The 14,798-nt window shown below is 37.0% G+C and overlaps 1 protein-coding gene and 1 pseudogene across 9 annotated transcripts in view; one reads left to right on the forward strand and one right to left on the reverse strand.

Annotated features, from left to right (window-relative positions):
• The window catches only part of ADIPOR2 (adiponectin receptor 2), a 94,545-nt gene that overhangs the window by 18,241 nt on the left and 61,506 nt on the right, over window positions 1-14,798 (forward strand). The window contains exon 1 of one of the 8 annotated variants that reach the window (XM_082738193.1): window positions 4,199-4,340. The exons of the other annotated variants lie outside the window; for them this stretch is intronic. The gene's annotated coding sequence lies outside the window, so the exon portion shown is untranslated. Of the gene's footprint in view, window positions 1-4,198; window positions 4,341-14,798 lie in introns of those variants that run through there. 8 annotated transcript variants of the gene reach the window in all.
• On the reverse strand, window positions 3,053-4,674 carry LOC309868359 (COP9 signalosome complex subunit 8 pseudogene; annotated as a pseudogene). The gene has a single exon. The product of its transcript is annotated as a COP9 signalosome complex subunit 8 pseudogene (transcript).

Below are 14,798 nucleotides of genomic sequence, written 5' to 3' on the forward strand. Positions count from 1 at the left end.
ATGAATCAATGAATTGAGCTTTTCTTTGCTGGTATTAATCATTTATTAATAAAGTTATCGAAGTAGCATATGTTAAGAATACCAGGAGTGAGACTGACTAGGTTCAAATTCTAGCTTACCAGTTACTAGTTGTATGTTAGTTATGCACACTGTCTTGCTTTATTTCCTCATCTCTGAAGTGGGGATGGTACCCATCCAACAGGGTTTTAACTGAGTTAATTCTTAGGTATTATTTAAAAGACACTGTGCTTGGCATACAGTAAAGCACTAAATAAGCTTTAGTTGCTATTACTGTTTTTCTTATTATGATGAAATACACATATGAAGCTTACCATTTTAACCATTTTTAAGTTTACATTTCAGTAGCATTAAATACATTCACAGTGTTTTGTAGTCATCACCAGTATCCCAAAACTTTTGTATCACCTAAAACAAAATTAACCATTAGGAGTAACTCTCCTTTACTCCCTCCTACTAGCCCTGATAACCTGTATTTTACCTGTGATCATTCTGTAGGATGAATCTGAACTTCATTCTCTTTTGTTATTATTAATAGCTTAATATGTCATTGTATTTTTATACCACATTTTGTTTATCCATTCATCTATCCATGGATGCTAGTAGAGTTTCCATGTTTTGGTGCTTGGGAGTATTGGTGTTTGAATCCCTGTTTTCAGTTATTTTGGCTATATATCTAGGAGTGGAATTGCTAAATCACTGTAATTCTCTTCAGCTTTTTGAGGAACTTGTCACTTTTTAATTTTCTATTATTTTTTTTAAAAGATTTTATTTATTCATTTGACAGGCAGAGATCAAAAGTAGGCAGAGAGGTGGACAGAGAGAGAGAGAGAGGTGGAAGCAGGCTCCTTGCTGAGCAGAGAGCCTGATGTGGGGCTTGATCCCAAGACCCTGGGATCATGACCTGAGCTGAAGGCAGAGGCCTTAACCCACTGAACCATCTGGGTGCCCCATCACTGTTGTTTTTATTATCATTATCATCATTTGGTAAAATTATGGATGACTTTTTTTTTTTTTAGAAATTATTTTTATTATTCAGGGGCTATTACCATTGTGGTATGCATGTTTGTTGGAAGCTGTGTGCATAATTATCCACTCTTTGGATTGAAATTTCTGGTGTGGAGTATTACATTTAAAACTGTGGAGCTGGGCTTGTCTGCTTGCTCGCTTGCTCTCTCTTTTTTTTTAAAGTAAGCTCCATGCCTAGTGTGGAGTCCAAAACAGTGCTCAAATGACCGTGAGATCACAACCTAAGCTGAAAGCAAGTCACTTGGCCAACTGACTGAGCCCACCCAGACACCCTAGAATTTCCTTCCTTTTTGAGACTGAGTAGTATTTTTTTTTAAATTAAATTTATTTATTTTCAGCATAACAGTATTCATTATTTTTGCACCACACCCAGTGCTCCATGCAATCTGTGCCCTCTATAATACCCACCACCTGGTACCCCAACCTCCCACCCCCCCACCACTTCATTCCCCTCAGATTGTTTTTCAGAGTCCATAGTCTCGAGACTGAGTAGTATTTTATTGTGTGTATGGATTCCATTATTGACTCATCTACTGATAGATGCTTGGGTTGCTTCCATATATTAGCTGTTGTAAGCAATGCTGTTATGCACTAATGTATAAATGTCTCTTCCAGACCCTGTTTTCAATTCTTTTGCATATATATACAGAGATAGAATTGATAGATCATATAGTAATTCTATTTTTAATTTTTTTGTGGAACTGCCATACTGTTTTCCACATCTTGCCTGCTCTTTTAAAATTGAGGGCAAAATAAAAATCAAAATTACAAAATAGGTGAAGTAATACATTGTACTAATAACAATCTATCTTGACAAGCCCAACTGAACTATGAGTAAATATAAATAATTTTAATTCCTTTACTTTTTCCCTTTTTTCCCCCTGGAGAATGGGTCATTCATTCATTCATTTATTCAGGCAACCTATATGGAAGGTCTACTGTATATGTCTTGAAGTTTGGGGTTTCAGCAGTGAAAGAAACAAATCCCTGCCCTCATGAAACATACAAACTGTTGGTTTTCTTTTCTTTCTTTCTTTTTTTTTTTTTAAGAGTTTATTTATTGACAGAGACACAGAGAGGGAACACAAGCAGCAGGAGAGGGAGAGGGAGAAGCAGGCTTCCCGCTGAGCAGGGAACCTGATGCAGGGCCAGAGCCTAGGACCCTGGGATCATGACTTGAGTGGAAGGCAGACACTTAACCATCTGAGACACCCAGGTGCCTCAAACTATTGGTTTTCTAAAAATACTTTTTCCTAGAATAGAGTATTACTAGAGATGAAGTGTCAAACAATTTAGCAATTTCTTCAGGTAGAAAAAATTGCTTTTGAGGTACATTTAAGTAATTGTGGTGCTTTTAACCAATGTAGTAACTTTATGAAGTAATGTCTAAGAGGTGGGAATTTAAAATTTTCCATTGCTTTCCCATTAGGAAAGCAACCTGGTTTTAGTACATTTGACTGGGAGTCAAGAGGTCTAGGTTCTAGTCCTGACTTTATCATGTAGTATTTGGTATTTGCCTGGAATTTTGTCCCTCCTCACTTTTTTATATAACTTTTTTTTTTTTTTTAATGTAAGTTCTGCACCCAGCATGGAACCCAATGCGGGGCTTGAACTCTATAATCATGAGATCAAGACCTGAACTGAGGTTTAAGAGTCAGATCCTTAACCCACTGAGCCACCTGGGCACTGCTCACCAGGGAGGCTCTCTCTCCCTCTGCTGCTCCTGCTGCTTATTCTCTCTCATTCTGTCTCTGTCTAATAAATAAAACGAAAGAAAGAGAGAAGGAGGAATGAAGGATTTCTTTCTTTCTTTCTTTTTTTTTTTTTACTGTTCTTAAAGGATTTTGATTACTGTTAGGCTAGTAACTATTTCAGTATCATTTTTTATACTGGTAATATCCAGTATATCCTCTTGATTTGTGTTTCCTGATGTGAACTGAATATTTGTCACTTCAAACTTCATTTCTAAAGACAAATTCATTCTTTTAATTAATTAATTAATTAATTTTGCAATTAAATATTTATTGAACAAATGCAGAATAAATGAAACAAGGGGGGCTTTTAACCTGAAGATATAATGAACACCTCCCAATATTTAGAGGGCATCACACGACAACTGAAAGACTTGTTCAGTATTTCTCCAAAAGGCAGAACTTACACCAAAGGATAAACAGAAGCAATCAGTAGGCCGCAGGATAGTTGAACAAAGTGGATCACTTATTGTTATAGCTTCTTTGCCGGTAGAATGCATTCCACCCTAGGTTTCCCTTCTTCTGAAGGGAACATTATTACATTGAATATGTCACCTGAAGGTCTTAAATAGTTACCTTTTCATGGCAAGCCCTCCACTGTCAGCAATGTATGTACTCCCACTATCAAGAAGAAATCTGCAGTTCACAAACAGGTTTACTGAGGAAATGGTCTTTGGTTCCTCAGCTACGCTTCAGCCTTCCATAGGAGTGATGTGCAGGAGGTGAGGAGAAAGGAGAGCATCTTCTCTGAAGGGGGGTGCCTCAGAGTCCCCAGCAGCTCAGAGACTGCCTCTGGGGACTGTCCTTCTCAAACCGCAATGAACCGCTGTAATGAGCTATGGGTGCAGAGGGGAGTGTGTGGTGCGCTGGAGCAGAGGGACAAACAGCTGACAACCACTGACTACACGAAGCAGGAGAGCTGTACTTTGTAAGTCACTAGGAAATATAAACTGCGTAATACTGACGGGCTCCATCCAAACTGTCCAATATTACAAAAGGAGAATTGCTTCAACAACTATTCCGCATAGTGTTTAAGGACAAAATATATATAATATACTTTATATATGTATTTTATCACATACTCAGTAAGGAATGCTGAGGTGCTTCATCCGTCCAAAAAATTGAAAATAAAAATTTTACATTTCTCTATCTGTCAGTATACAGGATTCCGAAGGTGGATCTTGAACTCAGAATGATGTATCAGTTTTCGAGGAAAGCCGCATAATCGGTCAGTCTGGCTAACTGCTGTTCGTTGGGGATCGGGGCCACTGGGGCAGGCTCTGATAAGGGAATAAACCGGTTAAAAGATGCATCCAGGGCCCCTGCAACTGGCTTTTTGGGCATAACCATTCTTGTGGTGGAGTTGGCTTGCCATCCTTGTTGTAATATACCTTTCACAGCCTCTTCCACAGGGAGCCCGACAAAGGCTGCGAAGTCTTCAGCGATGATGGAGGTGTAGGCTTGTGAGACCAGGGCGAAGGCTCTTCTCCTCGTTGCGTCTCTAAGTGCTTCCATGATTGGCTGGACCGTCTCAGACCACTGGTGTGCGTTGATGGTTGTATAGATCCCAGGGAAATCTCTCTGCCAGATTCTTTGTCCTACTGACCAAATTCCCCCAAGTTCAGAATTGGCAGATTTTATAGCAGGTGGTATCCGTTTCCAAAGATATCTTGCATTATTCATGTCATTGTGGAGCAGATACAAAGCTAACAGCTGACCATACACTGGGGGAGTAGCAATTCCTCCAGGAGCCTCGAGCTCCTGGTTCTTGCACTGATCCAGCAACTTTTTGAAGCTAAAGGCACTTTCCGCCATCACCGCCACTGGTATCTTCCCGGCCGGTCCCCTATTTATTTATTTTTTAAAAGACTTTATTTGTGGGGGCATCTGGGTGGCACATGGTTGTCTGCCTTCAGCTCAGGTCATGATCCCAGTGTCCTGGGATCAAGCCCTGCATTGGACTCCCTGCTCGGTGGGAAGCCTCCTCCTTCTCCCACTCCTGCTTGTGTTCCCTCTCTCACTGTGTCTGTCAAATAAATAAAATCTTAAAAAAAAAAAAAGACTTTATTTGTGGGTGGGGGGTTTGTGGGGAAGTACGAACAAGCAGGGAGAATGGCAGAAGAAGAGGGAGAAGCAGGCACCCTGCCCAGCAGGGAGTCTGATGCAGGGCTGAATCCCCAAACCTTGGGAGCATGACCTGAACTGAAGGCCCATGCTTAATGGACTGAGCTACCTAGGTTCCCCCAAACAAATTCATTATTGTTCCTTATTATTTTGCCTTTATCATCCCTTCATCTCAGCGAATGCCATCCTCTAAATACACTCAGCCTAAGCAAAAAACCCGAGTCATCTGATTTTCTATTGTTTGATCCTTATTTAATCAGTCATCCATATGTTTTTTCTCTACCTCTTATATCTTGAATCTGTCCCTTGTTCTCTAATCTGTCCTTGTTTGTATATATTCTTTTCTTTGTACAGAATATCTTTCATTTATTGTGATTGGCAAACCTCCTCTATAAAACCTTCAACATCTCTTTTGGCAGAGCAAAATAAATGACTCCTGAGTCTCTGCTCCTAGACCACGTGAGATCAAGTCTCTGTTGTACGTCTGTAGTTCTATAGTTTCATATTTGATAATCTATACAAGAGACTCTATTACGTTTTCTGGGAACATAGCCACAACAAATTTCAAAAGTAAGTCTATGCCTATGGACAAGTTAGTTTGCAAGAATGTATTTTCTTTCTTTTCCTTCCTTCCTTCATTTCTTATTTTCTTTTTCATTTTATTTATTTATTAGACAGGGATAGAATGAGAGAGAACAAGGGGAGTGGCAGAGGGAGAGAGGGGCTCCCCAATGAGCAGGGACCCTGATGCAGGGCTCAATCCTAGGACCTGAGGTGAAGGCAGATGCTTAGGTGACTCAGCCACCCGCCCAAGAATGTATTTCCTAAAAAGAAAAGTAGTGGAATGTATGCTTAAACGATTTTATACAGAAAATGAGTCTCGGGGCACCTGGGTGGCTCAGTTAAGCATCTGACTTCGGCTCAGGTTATGGTCCCGGGTCCTGGGATCGAACCCCACATCAGGCTCCCTGCTCGGCTGAAAGCCTGCTTCTCCCTCTCCCACTCCCCCTGCTTGTATTCCTTCTCTCCCTGTCTCTCCGTGAAATAAATAAATAAAAATCTTGGGGGGGGGGGAAAGAAAGAAAATGAGCCTTTTCAACAAACATTGTAAGCATAATAATTCACTCAGTAAGAGAGTATTTACTCTAGATATTGGGAAGGAGGGGCCTAGCAATCTGAGGAGGAAGTGTAGGATTTGAAAAACTCAGTGGTATTTTCCTGGCCACCCAAAGATATTAAAAGACCCAGATGTGCTCTATTTGTGAAAATGCAGTGGCCAAATTTGTATAGGATTTCTGCACCTATTCAGAGACTCAAGTACCTCTTACTTACTTGTTTCTTCCTACCAGCTATTTTCCATCTGTATTTTTTTTAAAGCTCTTTGTGATACAACACAGTATTCATAGAATCTTGATGAGTGAAAATTTTCTGTATAAGTAGAATAAAGATTAACTCTTCTTATTGACAGATACTCAGAAGTCTTACTTTCCTTCTCCTGTATTACTCCCTTTACTGTTAAGACTCTTAGAACAAATTAAAGCCTAGTTTCAAATACTTTTCCAGTTTTTTACTCTTCCTCACTAGATAGTCATTTGTTTAATGGTGGGACAGTTCATTGTTTTAATACTTTTGTTCTCTGTGGCTTACCTAAATCTTTTTTCTCCTTCACCCATAATTTCTTTTTGCAACTTGCAGTAGAGCATCATGATAGATAATAATATTACACCACAGGCCTATTTATCTTTCCCATTATCCCTAGAATGTGCTGGAGGCCATGAGGCTGAGGTTAGTTTTTTGATTCCTAATATACTACAATAAATATTTGAACACTGGCTTTTGTGTATTGTTTGAGTATTACTTAGTTTTTGGAGGAACTAAAAGTTCCTGATTTTTTTTGACTTGGAACGGTTTTTTCTTTAATAGTTTAAAAATCATTAGGCAATCTTTTTTTTTTTAATAGTATTTTTCTTTAGGATGACAAGCATAGGAAATGGATATATATTACCATATGCTTTTTTATTTTTTGAGTGATGTTTGCTCTTAATACCTTCTAATTATTTTATCTTACCCTGAATAGTTATCTTCTAAATTTAGTTTCCATTCCCCCCAAAACCTGCTTATATTTTCTATGTATTCTATTCTTTCTACTTATTTCTTAAGAGAAAGAAATGTCATCCATATAACTATCTCTTGCCTTGTAGTAAAACTGTAGTAAGAAATCAGGGAAAAGCACAAAACTTGGCATATAGTAAACTTCATTTGAAGAAATGAGTGAATGAATAAGTAGGGAATAAAGCTGAACTCACATGATAGGAATGTGGCCTTGTTTAATGGTACAGTTTATCCTAGGCTCCTTAGCTAAGAGCTAAGGCACACTGGAAAGGAGTGAACAAAAAAATGTGGAGGAAAAAGTATTCTATATTGCTTAAGTAACTGCCTTATGCCACTATATAGTATGTCCCCATTTCTGAAAGTGCATTGTGATTCTCACATTTTAAGCTAATTTATTTCATTGTTTAGGAGAATTCTGAGGCATCTCTAGAGATAATTGGATATATCTCTAGATCCTTACATAATCATAATTACTGTAGTTACAGATATTAAAGTATTCTTAACAGAGCTTAGGCAGAAAAAGTTATGCTTAGTAGGTCTTTACCCTTAGCAGTGAATTTTACTCAGAATCCTAGGAGACAAATTTTTTGAGAAGACTGTTAATATGGTTTTAGTAGAAACACTTGGAAGATCTCATTATATTGTTTATAGCAATATTTGATTACCTGGGTTTTCGATGATCTAAACTCCTGGCATTTTGTTTCTTTACAAAATTTCCTGGTCAGTTTGCTGATCATTAGCACCTCTACAAGGAGATAAGCACAGAGTGGAAGAGTGTAAATTATAATTTTAAAAGATTTTATTTGACCTTAATTAAAGGTTTGGGGGAGAAGCAAGTTAAAACTGTGGCTAATTATTTACAAATTTCAATGATCAGGGGCGCCTGGGTGGCTGAGTCCTTAAGCATCTGCCTTGGATCAGGTCATGATCCCAAGGTCATGGGAAGCCTCTCCCACTCTCCCTGCTTGGGTTCCCTCTCTCACTCGCCCGCTCTCTCTCTCTCTGTCAAATCAATAAATAAAATCTTAAAAAAAAGCCCAACAAATTGCAATGATCAGTCCTCTTACTAGTATAAATTATACCATAGATTTTAAGTTTTTTTTGGCTACTGTGACAAATAAATGACGCTTACCTTATTAAAAATTAGTTTATACCATATATATTTATTTGAAAGAAATTGTACATTGATAAAGCTAACAGTAAAGCATTACACATTTTAATACTCTAGGTTTCTTTTTAAAAATTGTGGAAAAATCACTTTTTAAAAATTTAATTTAAAGTAATCTCAGCAACCAGCTGGGCATGGTTTGGGGCTTGAACTCATAACTTTGAGATTAAGACCTGAGCTGAGATCAAGAACCGTCAAATAACTGACTGAACCACCCAGGTGCCCCCAAATTCATCATTTTAAAAGTATACAATACAGTGATATTGAGTACATTCATAGTGTTGTGCAACTATCACCACAGCTTGGTTCTAGAACTTTATCACCCCAAAAGGAAACCCCCATACCTATCAAGCAGTTATTCCATTTTCTCCTCAGTCCAGCCCCTGGCAGCTGGTAGTCTAGCTTTCTGTTCATATGGATTTACCTATTCTGGATATTTCATATAGATGGAATCATAAAATAATACAGCCTTTTTTATTTGATGTCTTTCACTTAGCAAATGTTTTTCAGATTCATCCATGTTTTAGAATGTATCAGTACTTCATTTTTTTTTTTTATTGTGGTGAAAAATATGTATCATAAAATTCACATCTTACCCATTTTTAAGTGTACAATTCATTGGTATTAAATATATTAGGAGTGTTTTGTAATCATCACTGCTATTTCCCCAACTTTTCTATCATTCCAGAAAGACAATGTTTACAGTTAACCAATAACTTCCTACTCCTTCCTTCCCCCACCTCCTGGTTACCTCTGTTTTAGCTTTAGTCTATGAATTTGCCTATCCTGGTAACCTCATTTAAGTGGAGTCATACAGTACTGGTCTTTTGTGTCTGGTTTTTTTAATATGTAGCATATAGCATAATGTTATGTTATTCATTCATTTGTAGCATATATTAGAATTTCGTTTCTTTCTATGGCTGAAGAATATTCTCTATTATGATTATATCACGTTTTGTTTATCCATTCATCTGTTCTTGAAGCTTTTTGGCCATTGTGAATAGTGCTCTGCTACGTAGATTCCTTCTCTGCCCCCTCTAGCTTTACTGAGGTTAAGTGAGAAGTAAAAAATTATATATAATTTAGGAGAAAAGGATGATTTGGTTGATATATATACACACACACACACGTGTGTGTATATAGATACACACATGTATATATATAGTGAAGTGCGTACCACAGTGAAATAATTAACATATCCATTACCTCACGTAACATATTCTCACCTCCCTTTTTATTTGGTCCTAAAAACACTTAAGATTTACCCTCTTAGTAGATGGCAAGTATGCAATACAAAATTATTAGCTGTAGCTACCATGCTGTATATTAAATCTCCAGAACTTACTCATCCTGTGTATCTGAGATTTTGTACCCTTTGATTAATGTTTCTCCATGTCCCGCATTACCCAGCCCCTGGCAACTGCCTTTTTACTTTGTTTTTATGAGTTTGATTCTCTTAGATTCTGCATATAAGTGAGTTCATGTGATATTTGTCAGTCTGTGTCTGGCTCATTATACTTAGCATAATATCCCCCCGTTTCATCCATGTTGTTGCAGATGGCAGGATTTCCTTCTTTCAGTGCTGTGTGTGTGTAATGAAATATTAAATATATTCTAATTTCTTTATTCATTCATCTGTCAATGGACACTTTGTTTTTACCCATACATATATTGGGAGTAATGCGTCAAATGAACATGGAGTGCAGACATCTTTTTGAGATCCTGGTATCTTTTCATTTTCTTGGCTATACCCAGAAGTGGAATTGCTGGATCATCCTCGTCAGCTCATGTTAACTTTGTCTTCTTGATAATAGCAGTTCTAACAGGGGTGAGGTAATATCTCCTGGTTTTGATTGGCTTTTCCCTGATGACTAGTGATGTTGAGTACCTTTCCATATACTATTGGCCATTTGTGTGTTTTCTCTGGAGATATGTCTGTTCAAATCCTTTGCCTATTTTTTAGTTGGATTATTTGTTTTTTTTTGCTTTTGAGTTGTTTGAGCTATTTGTGTATTTTGAATATTAGCCCCTTATCAGATGTATGGTTTGCAAATATTTTCTCTCTTTTCATAGGTTGTGTCTTCACTCAGCTGATTGTTTTCTTTGCTGTGTAGAAACTTTTTAGTTTAATGTAATCCTACCATCTTTTTTGTTTTTATTACCTTTTGGGGTCCTATTGAAAAAAATCATTTCCTAGGCTAATGTCAAGAAGCTTTCCCCCCGTTTTCCCTCCTGTTTTATAGTTTCATTTCTTACATTTAAGTCTAATTTATTTTGAGTTGATTTTTGTGTATGGTGTGAGAGAATGGTCAAGTTCCATTCTTTTGCATGTGGATATCCAGTTTTCGCAACACCATTTATTGACGAGACCATTGTTACCTCATTGTGTGTTTTTGGTACTGTTGTTGAAGATCAGTTGACTAGTTGCTTGGGTTTATTTCTGGGCTCTATTTTATTTCATTAATCTATGTCTGTTTTTATGCCAGTACCATATGTTTTGATTACTGTAGCTTTGTAATGTATTTTGAAATCAGGAAGTGTGATACCTTTAGCTTTGTTTTTTTAGCTCAAGATTGGTTTGACTACTTGGAGTTCATTTTGGTACCATATGGATCTTAAGACTTTTTTTTCCTATTTCTGTGAAAAATGCCACTGGAATTTTGGTAGGATTGCCTTGAATTTGTAGATTGCTTTGGGTACTATGCACATTTAACAGTGTTAATTCTTCCAGTCCATGAGCATGGACTAACTTGCCATTGATTTGTGTCTTTTCAATTTCTCCCATCAATATCACAAGAGTTTTCAGTGTATACATCTTTCACCTCCTCAGTTAAATTTATTCCCAAGTATTTCATCTTTTTTAAAGCTATTGTAAATGAGGTTGTTTTCTTAATATTTTTTTGATGCTTCAGTGCAATTAATTGATTTTTTTGTATATTGGTTTTGTATCCTGCAAATTTACATTCAGTAAATTGTTTATTCTGACAGTTTTTGGTGGAGCCTTAATTTTTTTTTTTTTTTTAAAGATTTTGTCTATTTGGGCTAGAGAGAGAGAGAGAGAGAGAGAGAACCAGCTGGGGGAGGGGCCGAAGGAGAGGGAGAAGCAGACTCCCAGCTGAGCAGGGAGCCTGACATGGGGCTCCATCCCAGGACCCCTGGATCATGATCTAAGCCGAAGGCTTAACCGACTGAGCCACTTAGGCACCCCTTTGCTGTTTTTTCTACACAAGGTCTTGTCATTTACAAAAATATTTTCTTTCTTTTCCGATTTGGATGGCTTTTTAATAATTCTTTTTCTTGCCCAAGTACTCTGGCTTCCAATGCCATATTGAATAGAAGGGGTGAGAATGGGCATCTTTGTCTTGTTCCTGATCCTAGATGTAAAGCTTTGCAGCTTTTTACCATTGAATATGTTAGCTTGTCATTAGCTATTGAGGTGTTAGCTGTTGAGTTGATCATATGAACTGTGATCATATTGTTCCTGTTAATGTAGTGTAATACATTTGTTGATTTGCATATGTTGAAACATCCTTTGCAACCCAGGGATAAATTTGACTTGATCATGGTGTATAATTGTTTAAATGTGCTATTGAATTAGGTTTCCTGTTATTTTGCTGAGGATACTTGCATCTATGTTTATCAGGGATATTAGCCTGTAATTCTCTTATCTTGTAGTGTGTCCTTGTCTGGCTTTAATATTGGGGTAATGCTGGCCTTGTAAAATGAATTTGGAAGTGCTCCTTTCTCTTCAGTTTTTTGGAAGAGTTTGACAAGAAATGGCATTAATTCTTTAAATTACTGAAATAATTTACCAAAGAAGGTCATAGGCATTCTTTGTTTAAAGATGTTTGATTACTGTTTCAGTCTTCTTACTTTTTCGTTACTGGTTTGTTCAGATTTTTTATTTTTTCATGAGTAAGTCTTGGTAGATTGTATGATTGTAGGAGTTTATCCATTTCTTCCAGATTCAATTTTTTGGCGTGTAATTGTTCGTAGTAGTATTTTAAGATATTTTCCATTTCTTCAGTATCAGTTGCAGTATCTGTCATTATTTTATTTATTTGAATCTTTTTGCTTGATTGGCCTAGCCAAAGTTTTGTCAGTTTTGTTTATCATAAAAAAAACAAAAAATAAAAAGCCCACATACTAGTGTCATTGGTTTTTAAAATTGTTTCTCTAGTCTCTGTTTTATTTCTGTTCTAATCGTATTATTTCCTTCTGCTAACTTTGGGCTTAGTTTGTTCTTTTTCTGGCTCCTTGAAGTGTTAAGTTGGAATGTTTATTTGAGGTTTTTCTTTTTTCTCAGTGTAGGTATTGGTTTGAACTTCCCTCTTAGAAACCCTTTTGTGGCAACCCAGAAATTTTGACATTTTTTTTCCAGCTTTGTCTCAGTGTTTTTAAAATTTCTCTTGATTTTTGCTTTGACCCATTGGCTGTTCAGGAGCATGTCATTTAATATCCACATTTTTGTGAATGTACCCATTTTCCTCCTGATACTGTTTTCTAGTTTCATACCTTGTGGTTGGAAAAGATGCTAGGTATACTTTTAGTCTGTTTAAATTAGTTAAGGCTTATTTTGAGGCCTAACATGTCATTGATCTTAGAGAATGTTTTGTATGTGCTTGAGAAGATTGTATATTTTGCTGCTGTTGGATGGAATGTTCTATATATTTATTAGGTCTCTTTGATCTGATGTGTTATTGAAGGCAGGTATTTCCTTACTGGTTTTGTATTGGGATGATTTACCCATTTTTGAAAGTGGGTATTGCTGTCTCTGTGTCTTTTCAGTTTGGTTAATAATTACTTTATTTATCTAGGTTCTTTGGTGTTTGTTGCATGTGTATTTACAATTATTATATGCTTTTCTTGGGTTGACCCCTTTATTATTACATAATGTCTATCTTTTTTCATAGTTTTTAACTAAAAGTCTATTTTTGTCTAATAAGTGTAAGTACAGCTTATAATAAGTACAATAATAAGTACAGTTTATTATACTAAGTACAGCTGTAATATAATAAGTACAGCTACTTCTCTCTTTTTTTTTAAATTTTCAGGTTTGTATTTAAATTCTAGTAAGTTGGGGTACCTGGGTGCCTGAATTGTTTAAGCATCTGATTCTTGATTTCTGCTCAGGTCATGATCTCAGGGTTGTGAGATTGAGCCCCAAAGTGGGTTTTGCACTCAACATGGAGTCCACTTGAAATTCTCTATCTGCCTTTGCCCCTCCCCCTGCTTAGGTACTCTTTCAAAATAAAATCTTTTTTTTTTTTTTTTTAAAGATTTCATTTATTCATTTGACAGAGATCACAAGTAGGCAGAGAGGCAGGCAGAGAGAGGAGGAAGCAGACCCCCCCACTGAGCAGAGAGCCGGATGCTGGGCTCGATCTCAGGACACTGGGATCATGACCTGAGCCGAAGGCAGAGGCTTTAACCCACTGAGCCACCCAGGCATCCCTCAAAATAAAATCTTAATAAAAATAAATTCTAGGGCGCCTGGGTGGCTCAGTGGGTTAAGCCGCTGCCTTCGGCTCAGGTCATGATCTCAGGGTCCTGGGATCGAGTCCCGCATCGGGCTCTCTGCTCAGCAGGGAGCCTGCTTCTTCCTCTCTCTCTCTGCCTGACTCTCTGCCTACTTGTAATCTCTCTCTGTCAAATAAATAAATAAAATCTTAAAAAAAAAAATTCTAGCTGGTTATGGACATTGGGGAGGGTGTGTGCTATGGTGAGTGCTGTGAAATGTGTAAACCTGATGATTCACAGATACGTACCTCGGGGGCAAATAATACATTTTATGTTAATAAAAAAATTCTGGTTTATTAACATATATGGTAAAATTGGTATTAGGTATAGAATTTAGTGATTCATTGCTTAATATAACACCCAGTGCTCATCACAGGTACCCTCCTTAATACCCATCATCCATCTAGCCCATTCCTCACTCACCTCCCTCCGTCAGCCCTCAGTTTGTTTTCTATAGTTAAGGGTCTCTTAAGGTTTCCTTCCCCCTCTTTCTTTTTTCCCCCTACCCCTATGTTCATATGTTTTGTTTTAAATTCCACACAAGAGTGAAATCATGTGGTATTTGTCTTTCTCTGGCTGACTTATTTTGCTTAGCATAATACACTCTATCCACACACTGGAAATGGTAAAATTTCATTCTTTTTGATGGCTGAGTAATATCCTGCTCTCTTTCGTTTACTGTTTGCATGGAATATCTTTTTCCATCTGTTTTCAGCCTGTATATGTCCCTGTAGCTAAAGTGAATCTCTTGTAGTGAACATATTAATGGATCTTGTTTTTAATGTACTCACAGACTCATGTTTTTCATGGAAGAATCCATGAAATGTTAAATCCATTAACATTTAAACTATTATTGATACGTAAGGGCTTACTGTTGCCATTTTACTGTTTTCTGACTTTTTAATTTCCTTTGTTCCATTCTTCCTTTCTTGCTGTCTTTTCATGATTTAATAATTTTTTAAAAAAATAGTGGTATGCATTGAATCTTTTTTATCTTTTAAGTATCTACTAGAGCTGTTTTCATTTTGGTTGTATGAGGCTTACAGAAAAGCATAACAGCTTATTTTAAGCAGATA

This window comes from Mustela nivalis (assembly GCF_964662115.1).
Source record: "Mustela nivalis genome assembly, chromosome: 7".
Taxonomy (NCBI): domain Eukaryota; kingdom Metazoa; phylum Chordata; class Mammalia; order Carnivora; family Mustelidae; genus Mustela; species Mustela nivalis.